The sequence below is a fragment of the Grammomys surdaster genome, unplaced genomic scaffold (genome assembly GCF_004785775.1).
Source record: "Grammomys surdaster isolate TR1022 unplaced genomic scaffold, NIH_TR_1.0 167, whole genome shotgun sequence".
In the NCBI taxonomy this organism is placed as follows: Eukaryota; Metazoa; Chordata; class Mammalia; order Rodentia; family Muridae; genus Grammomys; species Grammomys surdaster.
In genome coordinates this window covers 5,386,836-5,402,573 of record NW_021604615.1, presented here as the reverse complement: position 1 = coordinate 5,402,573, position 15,738 = coordinate 5,386,836, and the positions used below count along the sequence as shown (strand labels likewise).

Below are 15,738 nucleotides of genomic sequence, written 5' to 3'. Positions count from 1 at the left end.
CTAACCATGCCTGCCTCCCTCTCAGGGCTTGATGCCTTCCACTCAGGGTTTAGTTTGATCCCAGGAGTGGGTCCGTAAGAACAGAGGATAACCGTCTTTAAATAGCTCCCGATCTTCGTATCATTAATTTCCTGCCCCCCAAACTGAAATGCCTTGTAATTATCCAGCTGTAGGAACGCATAAGATGGTGCTAAATTTTACTTAAGTACAGCCTATCGCCAAAGCGGAAGCCAAAATATATAATTAGGTCGGCATTAACATTCTAGAGCTGTGCAAGTGATTTCGATGTCACAAAGGCTGTGGCGCTTGGGAAGGGCAGGGCTGCCTGGGTTAATGTAGCAGAAACCCTGCTGTAATAGTAATAGTGGGCTCTCCCCAGCTCCAGTCATGGTGCCAGTGTGGGAGTCCCCACATGAGGCAGGGCTGCACTTGTCAGGTCCCAGGGCACTGTGTCACAGTAACAACCGGTGAATGGAGGTGAAGAACTATCAGATTCTGGAATTCCAAGCCCTGCCCCCAGCAAGAATCCATCACCTTGTCTATAAACACAGATGAACATCCCCCTGTTATTGCCAGGCATAGCCCCTGGATTGGGGTCCTGGTTTTTCCACCATGAATTTCAGAAGAATTTTTTAGTCAAGTAAACAGAGTGGTTATGCCAGCTGCCACCTGCCTGCAATAGCAATTAAAAGTCATAGAGAACTTGGGGACACTGAACATCTCTCCGTTTGCTCTCATCATTTAAAAACTCTACAGTGTGAATTTGGCCAGTTTATAAAGAAATGACCATTTTTAGCTTAGAAGTTTGCTTAAAGCATAAGAAACGTTCTGAAGACACAAAATGGTGACATCAGCTGCTGATAAGCTGACTACCTCAGCCCTTCTGACCTACAAAAGGGAGAGTATTAACCACAGTAGCGGGGGAGTAAAAAAAAAAAACAAAACTTAATCACTATTAATGAGATTCATTATAATATAGAGCCTCCCCCACAATGAATTTTAAATGTCCCTTGTCCATTTCTCTATCAACACGACACAAAAGGAAACATCTGCTCCGTGGTGGCCATGGGGCTGCATTCTGATTAGCTGATATGAGTAATCTATCTATTATGGCGCCTGTCATGTTGATGGACAAAGGATCAATTTCAGTCCTCTATCAATCTTCTACCCAAAGCTCAACTCTGGGGTGTATGTGTGGTGTGCTTTTAAAATCACATATTAAAATTAATGCCCAGAAATTCAACCCTGTCCACTTCGTTCTTTGCCTTTCTACGTTTTATTTATACTAATAGAGATCAACCTTGCTGTCCATTATTTGATGGAATGAAATCCTAGGCAGGAACATTTTAGGAAAGAAATTGAGTTATTTGTGAACAACATAAGGTTTAATAAATCCTTCCTGGAAGTTTCTGCCTTGAGCAGCACTCTGTGCTAGAGACAGAAGGCAAACGGCTGGCCTATGGAGTTTCAGTGTTCTGGTAGACACGTTTAAAACAAGAAAAGAAAAAAAATATAAAAATCAATACTAACAGTATTTTCTACTAAAGCCAATACTTTAAAACATTATTAAGTCAGATCATCAGCATAAATATTGTAAGTGGCCTGGTTTCCCTCCCTCTGTGTGTCTTTCTCTTTCTGCTGTCTCTTCTCTTCTACCCACAGCCCAAGAGCCAGACAGACAGATGTAGCTCTGGCTTCCGCATCAGACGTGTTAGGCTGCAGGAAACACTCTTCTGCGGCTCTCATTTGAGAAACTACAAAACAGTGATCCAAGGTAAAACAAAATAAATCCCAGCTGCAGAGCTCTTCTCCGTAAACGCAGTAAACGCCTCAGCTACAGCTCGGCTAGGGCACTTGAAGCCTCACTTTATTCTAAAGGTTGAATGATTTGTCATTAAAACTATGATTTTTTTTTTGAAGAATCTGACTTATGTCAGCACATTACACTTTTCTGGTTAAAATGGCCTGAGCTTTATAGAAAGATCTGCCCTGTTAACAGATTCTGTTGATAGAAAGCAACCAAAACCTGTTCCATGGAGAGGGAAGGTGTTCTCTTCATTTCTAGTTTGCTTGTAGACACTGAAGAACGGGGAAAGAAAGGAAGCTTTCTCCACACTCTCTTTAGTTAGGCAATCATCTGGAAATACACTTATTTTTTTTTAATTCAATGATGTCACTAGATCAGGAAAATCACATTTTATGAACTCATGTTTCCACTTTAGGGTAGGTTTTTAGCATTCCGAAGCAGATTGCAAAGGCCATCGTACTCTAGATTACTTGACAGTTAAGCCACATCCATTTCTTGTCAGTGACTGCCAACTATTTACAAAACCAAAGGGATAAGAGTCTTCAAGCACTTTATAAAAAGAGTTTGGTTTTGCACATGCTGTATGATATCCCAAGCTCAGTCTCGGTCAAGAGGGGTCAAATCTAAATAGGTGACCACAAACCTCTGGGTGTAAGTGGTATGGAGAGCTGTGCTTACTAGAGAGTGGCAGTGCCCTGTCAGCACTAGACAATCCTTAGATGGGAACCAGCTTTACCTGCCAGGCCATTGGGGTAGGGGTGGGGGACTGTTGGAAGAGATGTAAGTGAATTGTGGGTAATATTTGGCAACCTTAAAGGGAGAGAGCATCGTAAAAGAAGTGAGACTAATGCAGCTGAAAGCAGATCGAGGTGAAGAACAATTGGCCATAGTTCTGATAAGAAGACAAACCTTGAAAATCAGTGGGGTTTGGCTTTGTAAGATGCAGGTTCCTAGAGACTGAAGGAAAGACCATCCAGAGACCCCACCTGGGGATTCATCCCATATACAGTCACCAAACCCAGACACTATTGTGGATGCCAAGAAGTGCTTGCTGACAGGAGCCTGATATAGCTGTCTCCTGAGAGACTCTGTCAGAAACTGACAAATACAGAGGCAGATGCTCACAGCCAACTATTGGTCTGAGCACGGGGTCCCCTATGGAGGAGTTAGAGAAGGGACTGAGGGAGCTGAAAGGGTTTGCAACCCCATAGGAAGAACAACAATATCAACCAACCAGACTCCCAGAATTCCCAGGGACTAAACCACCAACCAAAGAGTACACATGGAGGGGTCCATGGCTCCAGTTGCACATGTAGCAGAGGATGGCCTTGTCAGACATCAATGGGGGGAGAGGCCCTTGGTCCTGTGAAGGCTTGATGCCTCAGTGTACCCTCATAGAAGCAGAAGGAAGGGGATTGGATAGGGGTTTCTGGAGTGGAAACCGGGAAAGGGGATAACATTTGAAATGTAAATAAAAAACCTAATAAAAGAAAAGAAAAAAAAACAATAAGAAAAATATTTAAAAAAATATGAAGGCTCCTGGGAAACTCAAATGGTGTTTTCAAACTGGTCCCAAGACACAACAATGTGCCTTTCTTTTGTCACTATGACCCATGCCAGAAGAATAACCACAGGAAAGAGAGAGACGGACAAGAGCCAAACATCTCTCCCATGATGCTTCTTTACAACGTTGTTTTATTTGCATCTAACTGTGAAATTCAGAGGTTCTAGATAAATATTGTGCAACCCTTGGGTGTCACATTTATGCCCAATATACCTATTGTTTTGAAAGCAAATATGTCTGCACTGTTTTCTGCCAAATACTGAAATAACTGCCTACTTTATGCAGGTCGACCTATGTGTCCATAGCATCTTGGTCTATCTCTGCTACCTGCTGGGAATGTGGCATGAGGGAAGGCCAAGCTCCTGACATGGCTCTGATGAGGTTCATCTCAAGTGGAAGGAACGTGCTATTCCTGTGCAATTCCAATTGTCTTTGGAGAGTCAGAGCAGTGGGTACAGGAGGCCAAATGGGTGCACATGAGGGACTTCTCCAAATGCCTGAAGGAGTCATAGGAGTCATACCATGCTCTCACACACACAGACACAGACACAGACACAGACACACACACACAGACACACACACACACACAGACACACACACAGAGAGAGAGAGAGAGAGAGAGAGAGAGAGAGAGAGAGAGAGAGGCAGACAGACAGACAGACACACAGAGATACACACAGACACACAGAGACATACAGACAAAGGCACATACACACACATACAAACGTAGACACAAAGAGGCAGACACAGACACACACAAACACAGACATACAGAGACACACACACAAAGGCACACACACAAGCACACACACATACAAATACAGACACACAGAGAGAGACACAGACACATAGATACACACACACACAAACACAGACACAGATGCACAGACAGACAGATATATACAGAGAGACACAGACACACACAGAGACAGACACATAGAGACATAAACACACAGAGACACACAGATACACACACATAGAGACATAGACACACACAGAGACACACACAGACACATACAGAGAGACCCACAGAGATACACATACACACAGATACACAGACAGACAGACACACAGAGATATAGACACACACATAAACACACAGACATACATATAGATACACATATAATACACACAGAAACACAGACAGATAGACACAGACACAGGCACACACACACAGAAACACAGACACACACAGACACATACAGAGAGACAGATACACATACATACAGATACACAGACACAGACAGATAGACACACAGAGATAGAGACACACACATAAACACACAGACATACACAGAGATACACAAAACATACACACAGAAACACAGACACACAGAGACACACACACACAGAAACACAGACACACACAGACACATACAGAGAGACAGATACACATACACACAGATACACAGACATAGACACACAGAGATACAGACACACACATAAACACACAGACATACACAGAGATACACACAACATACTCACAGAAACACAGATACACAGACACACACACACACACAGAAACACAGACACACAGACACACACACACACAGGTCTAAGCCTCCAGCATGTTTCTCTAAAGGTCATTGATCTTGTGTCAGCTTGCTGATACCTCAAGCTGATGGACAGCAGAGAAGAAAACCTGGACAGAGACAGCCAGGCTATACTAGCATAGAAAGTGTACACCTGCATGTGTCCTAAAACACAGACCAGCCAGGGCTCACCAATAGCAAAACAGGGTGAGCTGTGAAGCAACTGATAAACATTTTTCAAAAGCAAAGATTAATGCACAGATAGGAGCATGGAAGGAAGTTATTAGTGACAGGCCAAAGGGTCTGATGAGATTAGGCTCAGTTAGATGCTTGCCTTACACGAAGCCATAGGAAACATGCTTCTCAAATTAGAGAGTGGTCTAACCAGAGGGGAAGTGTGCTGATAAGCCAGTGAGAAAGGGAATCACAGGAGCTTCACCCTTCGACATGCTGGGAAAGAAGCCAGAGGCCCTATGGACGCCCAGCTGATGAACCATTCTGATTTTGAATGGATTCAATGAGTTGACATTTCCCTTCCTACTAGTGCGTCTAGAAATAATCCCCAACTCAAAATCAAAACAGACATGAGTGACCCTCACTTTTCACAAAAGGAAGAGAAAAGACACCACTTCACTCAGCATGAAAGCCAAGAATGTGTATCCCCATGGTTCTGGGCTCCAGGAAAGTCTACCTTTCTAACGTCAAGCAGACCTGGGGTGAGAGGAACCTTCAGCCTTGATCCCACCTGCTTCTGGCAGAGACTCAAGACTGAGTCTTCCTCTGAGAAAGTTTCCAGAAGAGCTGCTGAGGAGTCAACAGATGCACAGGTGATGTCAGAAGGTGTCTTCAGTGGCCCCTTGAGCAGAGTGTCAGGGCAGGGACAGGCTTCACTGGAGGCCATGGGAGGCTACTCCATCTTGCTAGAGGAAGCAAGAGGTAAGAGATTAATTGGCACACCTACAGCCTCGTTTGGGGTTGAGACTTTCACAGTCTAGAACTAGGGACTTTGTTCCTATTGGGAGTCCCTCTGTGTTGATGTTGGTATCAAGTTTCTTATTCTTAATGACCCTGTGTTACATTCAACAGTGGCTTCTCACCCTAAAAGACTCCATTCCATAAATAGCGTTGGGTACCATTTTGAGGGTGGAGGATACCTGCATGCCTAGGTGAACACAGAATACTGTCTGGCACCACCCATGCACAGACAAGAGAGGGTGCAACTCCTTCACTTGGACCCAGACTAAAGGTTGTCACCCCACATTCTAATGGCAGAGGCCCCACCCAGATGCCATCTGACACCTGACGTGTACCTCAAGGACCAAGGGGCAGGGAACTCCAGCTTCCCCAGACTTCAGCCTGCCTCCATTCCTGCTGTTGACGGGAGTACTCAAGATCATCTGGATATTTATCTGTCTTTCTATTTCTTCATTATCTCCGCAGCTACACTCAGCTCAGTGCCTCTCATCTCAATCTGTGACACCCTCAGCTGTGGCTGCTCCGGTCTCTGCGGTTCAGTTTGGGTTTACTATGTTATCGATATAGACAGATCCTTCCCTTCCTTTTGGTTTCCTAGCTGTGGCTCTTTAGGGATCTTTGAAACTCTGTGCCTTTAATCCTTAGTAGTCACCCATAAGCTGTAAATATAGAGAAAGATGTATTTACTCTGTGGTGCATGAGCTGAGATTAATATTAGGAAGATGGGAATAAACTGTTCATTTGGGCTGGGCTCACCAAGAAGAGCGGGATTGAAGTTTTGAAGAGAATCTAGTCACATCTTCCAGTGTCCCAAAATGTCCTCGCTTCTGCTTATAGCTCCCTTTTTCATCTTCAATGCCAGACTCACGGCATCTTCAGATCTCTCTGACCCCTGTCCATGTTCCATCCCTTCTCTGCCTGACACTCCAGCCTCCTCCTGACAAAGCTCCATGATAACTGTTTCTCTGTAAGACCCGAGCATTTACAAAGTCCCTTCTGTCGTTTTAAGGGAACATTTTACACTCGTCGGAGATTCAGATGCAGGCATCTTTGAGAGGAGGCATTATTATTCCTGCCATAGAATGCACATCAAAAATTTCCCTCAAGGGAGATAAAGAGAAAAGCTAAGCTTGCTCATGCTTCTCCAGGCTGCAGGCAGAATGGAAAACAACTCTAATAGTTGCTGGCTGCTACCTAACAAATGGCTCAAAGCTCAGTGGCTTAAAACAGCCGAAGCTTACAGTTCTGTGGTAAAGAATTCAAGTGCTTTTCTGTGAAGGCTCAGGTAGGGCATCTCACCTTCAGGTGCTTCGTGCTTCCAATTCTGGGAATGGATTTCTTATTATAAAACGGCAAACATCCTTCAGATTCAGGGAGCCCAGCAAGGAGGTCCCAGAATTCAGACATATTCTGTCATGTGTAAGGACCACGTATTAGATGACTCCATCTTTCTTCCCCCCACCGCCCGTCTTCTTTCTTTCTTTTCTTTTTCTCTTTCTTTCTATCTATTTCCCTTAATATATTCATTTATCCATTGTACATCCCAATCGCAGCCGCCCTCCCTCCTCTCTGCCAATCCATCTCTCCCATTTTAATTTCCATTTATAGGTCTGATTTCTTTCATTTAACATAATTTACACTTCCAAAATTGTTTTCCTGCAAATGTCCTAAGTTTCACTTTTTTTTTTTTTAAATCTATCTGGACAAACCCCAACTGTGTTTCCATAGCATGCTGTGCTGTCTTTATGCCCTTTTCTGATCTGGAGAGCCTCAGCTGGTTCCACTCACTGTGTTGTGGAGAGTACAGGCATACACTCAGGCATGTGGGTTGTCTTTGGTGTGCTCACCTGGAGTCCTTATGATCCACTGTGAACATTCATGAGTTAGTTACATGGAAGGGAGAGGTTACTTGAGCTTAGGGTTTGGGCAGGAGCGTGCTTAATGTCAAGGAGGACATAGCAGCAGGTGCAGGGGCAGGAAGTGAGCGCTCACATTTGAACCACACACAGGAAGGCGAGAGACTGTATGAACAGTGGCTGAGGCCACACACTCTCAAAGCACTTCCTACCTTCTTCCCCCAGCAAGGCTCCTCCTTGTAAAAGGTTCCATAACCTCCCTGAACAGCACCATTCACAGCGCTGTTTAAAGACTCTACATTTATATGAGGCACAATATATTTATATATTATAAATACTCTAAAACCAAAAAAACCGCTATAAACAAAAGAGAAGCAGTCAGAAACTGGAAGATAATGGTAGAATTCAATCTGTGGAAATAAAGTAGGGAATCTAGACCACCTCTGCAGATATTAGAATTAAATTAATTTTATTAATTAAATCTAATTAATAAATAATAAAACACGTTAAAACCACAATGTGCTTTTTCCTTTGTGAAGTGCAAAAGATTTTATAATACAGAGTTTTCAAAGATTCCAGGAAGCAGATGTTCTCACATTTTCTGGATAAAACGAAACTGGAAATAATTTTCTAGAAGGGGCAGTACAGCCATTAATCAAAATGTAAGGTATTCATACTCTTTGGTCAATGAAGTTACTCCTAGAAGTGTTGGAGGGTTTTTGTTTTTTTGGTTTTTTTTGTTTTGTTTAGTTTTTGTTTTTGTTTTTGTTTTGGTTTGGTTGTCTTTTTTAAAAAAATAAATTTTCAGGTTAGCAAAAATAATTTGGAAAACAGAATGTGTGAAGTATTCTTTAATTTTTTAAAATCCAAATATAAAATACATAGTCACTGATTCATACTGACACAAATAAATTATCGAATAAGTCTATAAGGGGAAATAGAGTAAAGGAGTCACACAGAAGAGCATTCCCAATAACTCAGGTCTACGTGTCAGCATCCAGGAAGAGGGTCATATCCTGAGAATGGGAACTTCCTTCTAAGGAATGAACGCGTCAGTGGGAAAAAGCCCGACGGTGCCTGGTGCCCATGAACAAGGTCAACATCCACAGCAATAACTCTCAGTCACAGTTCTGTGGCACAGGACGGTGGAAACAGAACCTTGTCTCTGTGATTTCCTTCCAGCAAACCTGTCGTCCGCTGTCCGCCAAGAGGGCCAAGCAGAGCCCAGAAGAATCTGTTTCACGGGGCTAGGGTCCAGCAGGGAGGAAGTGTTACAGCTCTCAAAAGACAAGATGGGAGATTTGGATGGCCTCTGGACAAGTAGCAGAGGTCCCACTGCCATCCAGCGACTGCACTAGTGGCAGGGGCAGAAAACGGCGTTAGCCTGGCCAGCCAGGTGGGTCCAAGATCCAACTATGAATGCTTCCGGAGAGATAACTCTTCCCCAAGTGTAAAGCTCAGTAAAACTGCTACTTTCAAAGGATCCTTGGTGAAATAACTTGTGCACTTTATTCCATATAGACAGGGACTATACAAACATCGAGGAGCAGGGTGGGAATTAGGGGTAGGTGTTTCCCGTTGGCTCAGTTTGAGACGCTAGTGATGTTCTGTTTGCGTGGGGAAGGACTCCAGGTGTTTTCGCTACGTGACTGATTGCCATGGTGTTCTCAGTGGGGTGTTCTGGTTACATGTTCCAGAGTAGGTACAGAAATGGATCTCTAGTCTGATCTCAAGTTTCTGAGATTTCTGGGAACTGAACTCACTCAACCTTACCGGTTCTTCTGTCTGATGGCACCACCCACTTGCCCTACAAAAACCTATAACTCCACTCCAATCATAAAAAAGCCATTAGACAGATTCCACAGATAGTCCACAAAATGCCAGCCCAGCAGTCTTCTATGCTGTCAGTTATCCATAATAATGACAGACTGAGAGATTTCCCTGGCCAGTAGCACCCTGGGGAGGCAGGATGAATTAATGTGGTGGAAGCCCAAATCAGAAGAGATGGTAAAGTTAAGGGAATGACAGGCAATATGTTTAATGGAGAGTCAACGTTGGGTTATTAACTATTACAAATACACCACGGTACCACGTTTATCAAGTGAAGCTGCAGAAAAGACTATTCCCTCCCCCTTGGGACCTTTGCCACTTTTTGTGTTAGCGAAATGAAGCTTTGTGTTGAGTTCTACAGCTGACCTCCATTTTCCCCCTCATCCCTGGCCCTTCATCTCCATGTAGATACCAGGCATTTTGCAACTCTCTTAAAGAGCTCCCACGTTTCCTGAAACCTTGGTCCTGGGCCTCCAGTACAGGCTCCAAAGTCCCAGTCCAGGCCACCCTTGTCTTTCAATCCTTTTGAGCTGTTTATCTCTGCTGGCAGATTTATTCAAACCCTTTAGGCTTAAATGCATTTTCTCAGGACAAATCAGCCATAATACTGCATTAATGAAGCTTATTCACTCAGACTACTGCAGGGGACTCTCTCCCATTGATATGCATATGAAGTTCCCATTAATGGTAATAAGAGTGAAATATGTGAGCATACTGACATAAAAATAGGTCCCTTGGGCTCTACCTGTGCAGTACATTTTGTTAATTGGGAAAAAACTTAAAAACAAAACAAAACAAAAAATCAAATAAACAATGAAAAAGTAAATCACAAATCAGAAAATGGGGCGGGTGGGTGGGAAGCCAGCAACATTAAAATGACTTTAAAAGAGAGAAGACATCTGCTGAGTCTGGACAGGAATTCCTTTAAAACACCTCAAACTCCTGTCTCCACCTGTTTCCAGAGCTTACACAGGAGGACACTGATTGGTTGTTTACTTACACAGGAGGACACTGATGATTGGTTGCTTACATAGGAGGACACTGATTGGTTGCTTACTTACACAGATGATTGGTTGCTTACATAGGACACTGGTTGTTTTCCAAGTTGTTGCTAAAGTACCTGATGAAAACAACTAAGGAAGGAAGACTGCTCCGGCTCACAGTTTGATTGCTCTATCCATCAAGGTGGGGAATGTGTAGGAGCACGACAGTGAGGCAGCTGATCACCTTGTACCCGAAGTCAGGAACCAAGAGACGAAAGCAAAAGCTGATATTCAGACCTGTCGCTCCTTTCCTGCCTCCTGCTCAGTCTGACAGCCGCTTACTGTGCCACCATTCAAGGTGGATCTTCCCTCCTTGGTTAAGTTTCTCTCCTAACATCCTCGAAGACACTCCTGGAGATGTGTTTTCTAGGTTATTGGGAACCCAGGCAAGCTGACAAGATTAACATTATAAAGTGTTTGGAAACTGCAGTGATATGTGCTGGCCTTTCCTGGTCTCCTCTTGTCCTTAGACACCATTCTATTGTGGCTACAGTGACTTCAGTGGTGGCGGAATCCCTGAGCTTCCCCTCAGAAACACGGAAGTGATAGCCTGCACTGTCCTCAACACAGACACCAGCTGTGACTGATAGTGGGCCCCATAGACATTCCCCAATTGCCTTGACTGTCTTCCTTGGCATTTCCTACGATTGGTTGGTTCTCAGCAAGGCCAAGTCTACAGACTGACCCATTCTGTCTCCTGAAGACTTGGTGAACTGCAAGTTCAGAGTGATAATTTAACACACTACCATACACAATACAGAATCACCTGTCTGCAGGATCCGAACCTAGCCTGAGCTACCCTGTTTCTCACACAGGCAAGGCCTTGTGTTTCCTGAACTCTGATTTGCTGGAAACAGACCACCCCTTCCCAGTATGAAATAAAGACACACTGCAGAACCACTGGGTCTGTTCCCAGACCTGAGTCTCTTTCCCTAAGACTTCCTAGGGATTCGATAACCTGAATTTTGTGGTAATGGGAGCAGATGGCATCAGCAGGTGAGGGGCCATTTGTAGATTTGAACAAGCTTCAGCTGAATCTACCAGACTGGTGGTGGTAGTGGTGGCGGTGACATATATATATATATATATATATATATATATATATATATATATATATTCAGGAAGACAGAAAATGGCATAAATCCAGCTATCCTGTCTCTCTTGTCTACAGTGGATGCCACACCAAAGATGTGACATCCATCTCAACAATTTCAAAGCCAGGTTCTTGGGGCATCTCTTCTAGCCATGAGATGTTTCAGGGATCTGTGCTCAGTACAGAGACAAAATGTTCAGGACCCAGGAGATGCACACAAAATAGTAAACACGGGCTTTCTCCCCCATCCCTGACAAGCTTAGTTAACAATGCAAATACATTCAGGAGTTCCTCTGCTATGTGCCACCCAGGGGTGCCTGCTGGCAGTCTGCTGCCCCAGGCAAGATGGGGGAAAGGAGACACAAGCCCACACAGCCCCTCACAGTTTACAGACCCTCCCGTGACAGTCACTAAAGCATTCTGCCGCCCTAGGCAACCACCTGCTCTCCCCGCCGATAAAACCATCCCCCTGGAGCTTAATTCATCTCTGCCAGATGAATCCATGCACAAGTAGACCGCCTTCATGTTTCTGTTAAACGGTGCTTACCAGTTCTGTGCATTCACATTATTTGTTTGAGGGGATTATAGTAAATTGTTAGAATGAGAGGAAGAGAAAGGTGCTTGTGTGACCGCCCCTCTAGAAGCCTATGCAGCCCAGGATGAACTCACAACCATGAATGGTCTCTAATCCGCATCCCTCTCAGGAGATAGAATCACATGCATATCCCACTCTCAGCCTGCTTTTCCTTTTATAAACACATTTTTATAAGAACAATTTCAGTTCTTTTTTCCCCTTTCTGACTTCTTTCATGATTGTCTTATAGTTGTATACAATAGACATCTGCTTGAACATTTCCTGTTTTTAATCGCCAGTGCTGGGTAGTTTTATGTCAACTTGACACAGGCTAGAATCATCTGAGAGGAGGGAGCCTCAGTTGAGGAAATGCCTTTGTAAGATTGAGCTGTAGGCAAGCCTGTAGGCATCTTCTTAATTAGTGATTGATTGGGGAGGTTGTGGGGAGGTGACATCGCTGGGATAGTGGTCTTGGGTTCTATGAGAAAGCAGGTTGAGCACAGCCATGAGAAGCAGCCCAGCAAGTAGCAATCAATCCTCCATGTCTTCTGCATCAGCTCCTGCCTCCAGGTTTCTGCCCTGTTGGAGTTCCTGTCCTGACTTATTTCAGTGATGAACTATTGTCTGGTATTGTGAGTGAAATAAATGCTTTCTTTCCCAACTTGCTTTTGGCCATGGTTCTTTCATCATGGTAATGGTAACCCTAAGATCTCACCACACCAAAATCCATTCAAAAAAGGTGGGAGTTGAAATGAAGCAAATGGTTGTTAGACCATCTCTTGATGTTGCTATGGATAGAATATTATATGATACACAGCCATCATATATATTATGTCCCAAATGTCCCCCAGACACACAGAGACCAACTCAGTGCCACAGGCAGAGGCTTTCTACCATCTGTGTCAGTATGCTGATGCCACAATGAGGCCAACACATAGTTAATTAAGATATATTGTATCTGCCTTCCCTAAAGCACACAGGACAGTGGTCTGAAAGATTAGATTTGAGTCTGGAGTCCCAAACCCTGTAAATTATAGTCTGGAGATGCAGGGAGGCTCTGCTCTTCCATGCACACTCTCCTTTTGCATTTGACAGTCAATGTACAGATTGGGTCCCAGGAATATTTACCCATGCTTTTCTGGTGCCCTGGAGACCAACCAGAAGATGAACTCATGCTTCCCCTGCAGCTTGGAAACAAGCCACAGATGGTTCTTCTGCACTTCTGGGTGTTTGGGTCTCAGCAGACAGGGAGGAAAGAAAGCACAGGCTCTGGTGGATAAAGACTCTTGCTCCTTTGCAAAGAGCAAGTTCAGAAGATGGCAAGACAAGGGTCCCCTCTAAAGCTGTGCTGAGCCTATTCCATTGTCTTGGGTCCTCCAGAGAATAGAGAAGAGTGGGGACCTGAGCACTAGCATTCCTTCACTCCTCTGCTTCCAGTCTGAGTGTGAAGGTCATCCCTATGAAGGTCATCCCTATGAAGGTCATCCATCCCTGTGAAGGTCATCCCCATGAAGATTATCAATCCCTATGAAGGTCATCCCTGTGAGGGTCATCCCTGTGAAGGTCATCCCTGTGAAGATCATCCCTGTGAGGGTCATCCCTGTGAAGGTCATCCTGCAGTGAGAGTCATCCCTGTGAAGGTAATCCCTGTGAGGGTCATCCCTGTGAAGGTCATCCCTGTGAGGGTCATCCCTGTGAAGGTCACCCCTGTGTGGGTCATCCCTGTGAGGGTTATCCCTGTGAAGGTCATCCCTGTGAAGGTCATCATTGTGAGGGTCACCCCTGTGAAGGTCATCCCTGTGAGGGTTACCCTGTGAAGGTCATCCCTGTGAGGGTCATCCCTGTGAGGGCCATCCCTGTGAGGGCCATCCCTGTGAAGGTCCTCCCTGTGATGGTCATCCCTGTGAAGGTCATCCCCATGAAGGTCCTCCCTGTGAGGGTCATCCCTGTGAAGGTCATCCCTGTGAGGATCATCCCTGTGAGGGTCATCCCTGTGAAGGTCATCCCTGTGAAGGTCACCCTGTGAAGGTCATGCATCCTCTCTGTGGAGTGTCAAAATTCAGTGGCCTCGCACTCGGCTGCATCCCCTCCCCCAGGCTTCATGTTCACAAGGTTGGGAATGCTGACTGGTTTACAACTGCTGGGGAAAACAGGGTGTAGGCCCTCTTGGAAGTCAGCCTGCAGGACTCCATGAACCTGGAAATATGACCCTCCACAACTCCAGGACTTTCTGAGAAGCTTGAGGCTGTGTTTCCTGACAGATCTGCCTAGAGTCATGTTCCCGACACTGAAAGGCGGGCGTTGAAATGGTAGTACTTCCTGGACTTCAGCCTCCTTCACAACTTCAGTTTACTTAGTGTTGCTATAGTAATGTCCAACCTGGTTTTGGATGCACTAATGATTACCAAGCACCCAACAATAGAGGTTTCGAGGGCTGTGGCTAACATAGAACATCCCGCATACTCAATACCCAATCTCCATCACAGTGAGGTTTCCGCCACTTGGGAAAAAAGAGGAGAAAACATGCTGTTAGTGACCTCAGGAGTGTGTAAATATTGATTGGACATGTCATCAGGCATCTTAGCTCACATTCTGCTTTACTTTCTGAAGGGTTAGGTCAATGCCATGTCCTTTGTAGTTGTTAACTTAGACTGCCAATGGCCACAAAAGTAAGATTTGTGAAGTCAACTCCCATAACAGATGGGAAAAGGGACAGAGCACTTGAAAATACCACCTTAATTTTCTATCTGCCTCTGCCTGGTCATCTTCAGGGTGTGGTCTGATACAGCTAACTTGTCAAAGAGGTCAAGCTTCCCGAACTCTGGGAGCGGTAGCATAAAAGTGTGAGTCACAGGGTCCCCAGTAAGGTGAGGATAGAGGGGAGCTTTGTTACCAGGACTGACAAATGTGTGAAGAGGAGCCTGTGGAGAGGGGTGGAGCCTTGGTGAAGGGCAGCGCCTTGGAGAGGGTGGAGCTTTGGAGAGGGTGGAGCCTTGGAGATGAGTGGAGCCTTGGAATAGGGCGGAGCCTTTGAGATGAGTGGTGCCTTGGTGAGTGGAGCCTTGGTGAAGGGTAGAGCCTTGGAGAGGGTGGAGCCTTGGAGAGGGACAGAGGTGGGTGCATCAAGCAATTGCTGTGCAAACAGGAGAGCCTGAGTATAGATCCTCAACACCAACCAAAAAGATGAGTATAGTGACGCCTGCCTAGAGTCCCGGCACTGGGGACAGAAACTGGAAATTCCAAGAGGCTCCTTGACAAGCTAGCCCAGCAGACAGGATGAACGACAGGTTCAGTGAGATCTCTTAAAGTGTATAGCCATTGAAGCCCACCCAGCATCAGCCTCTGACCTATACACACACCTGAATGGATGAGTGTACATACACACACATGCACACACACACACGCACACACACACACAGAGAGAGAGAGAGAGAGAGAGAGAGAGAGAGAGAGAGAGAGAGAGA

At 45.0% G+C, this 15,738-nt stretch overlaps 1 pseudogene; it reads left to right on the top strand.

Annotated features, from left to right (window-relative positions):
* Positions 1 to 14,300, top strand: part of LOC114620254 — a 47,452-nt pseudogene extending 33,152 nt beyond the window's left edge.
* The last annotated feature ends 1,438 nt before the right edge of the window (positions 14,301 to 15,738 follow it).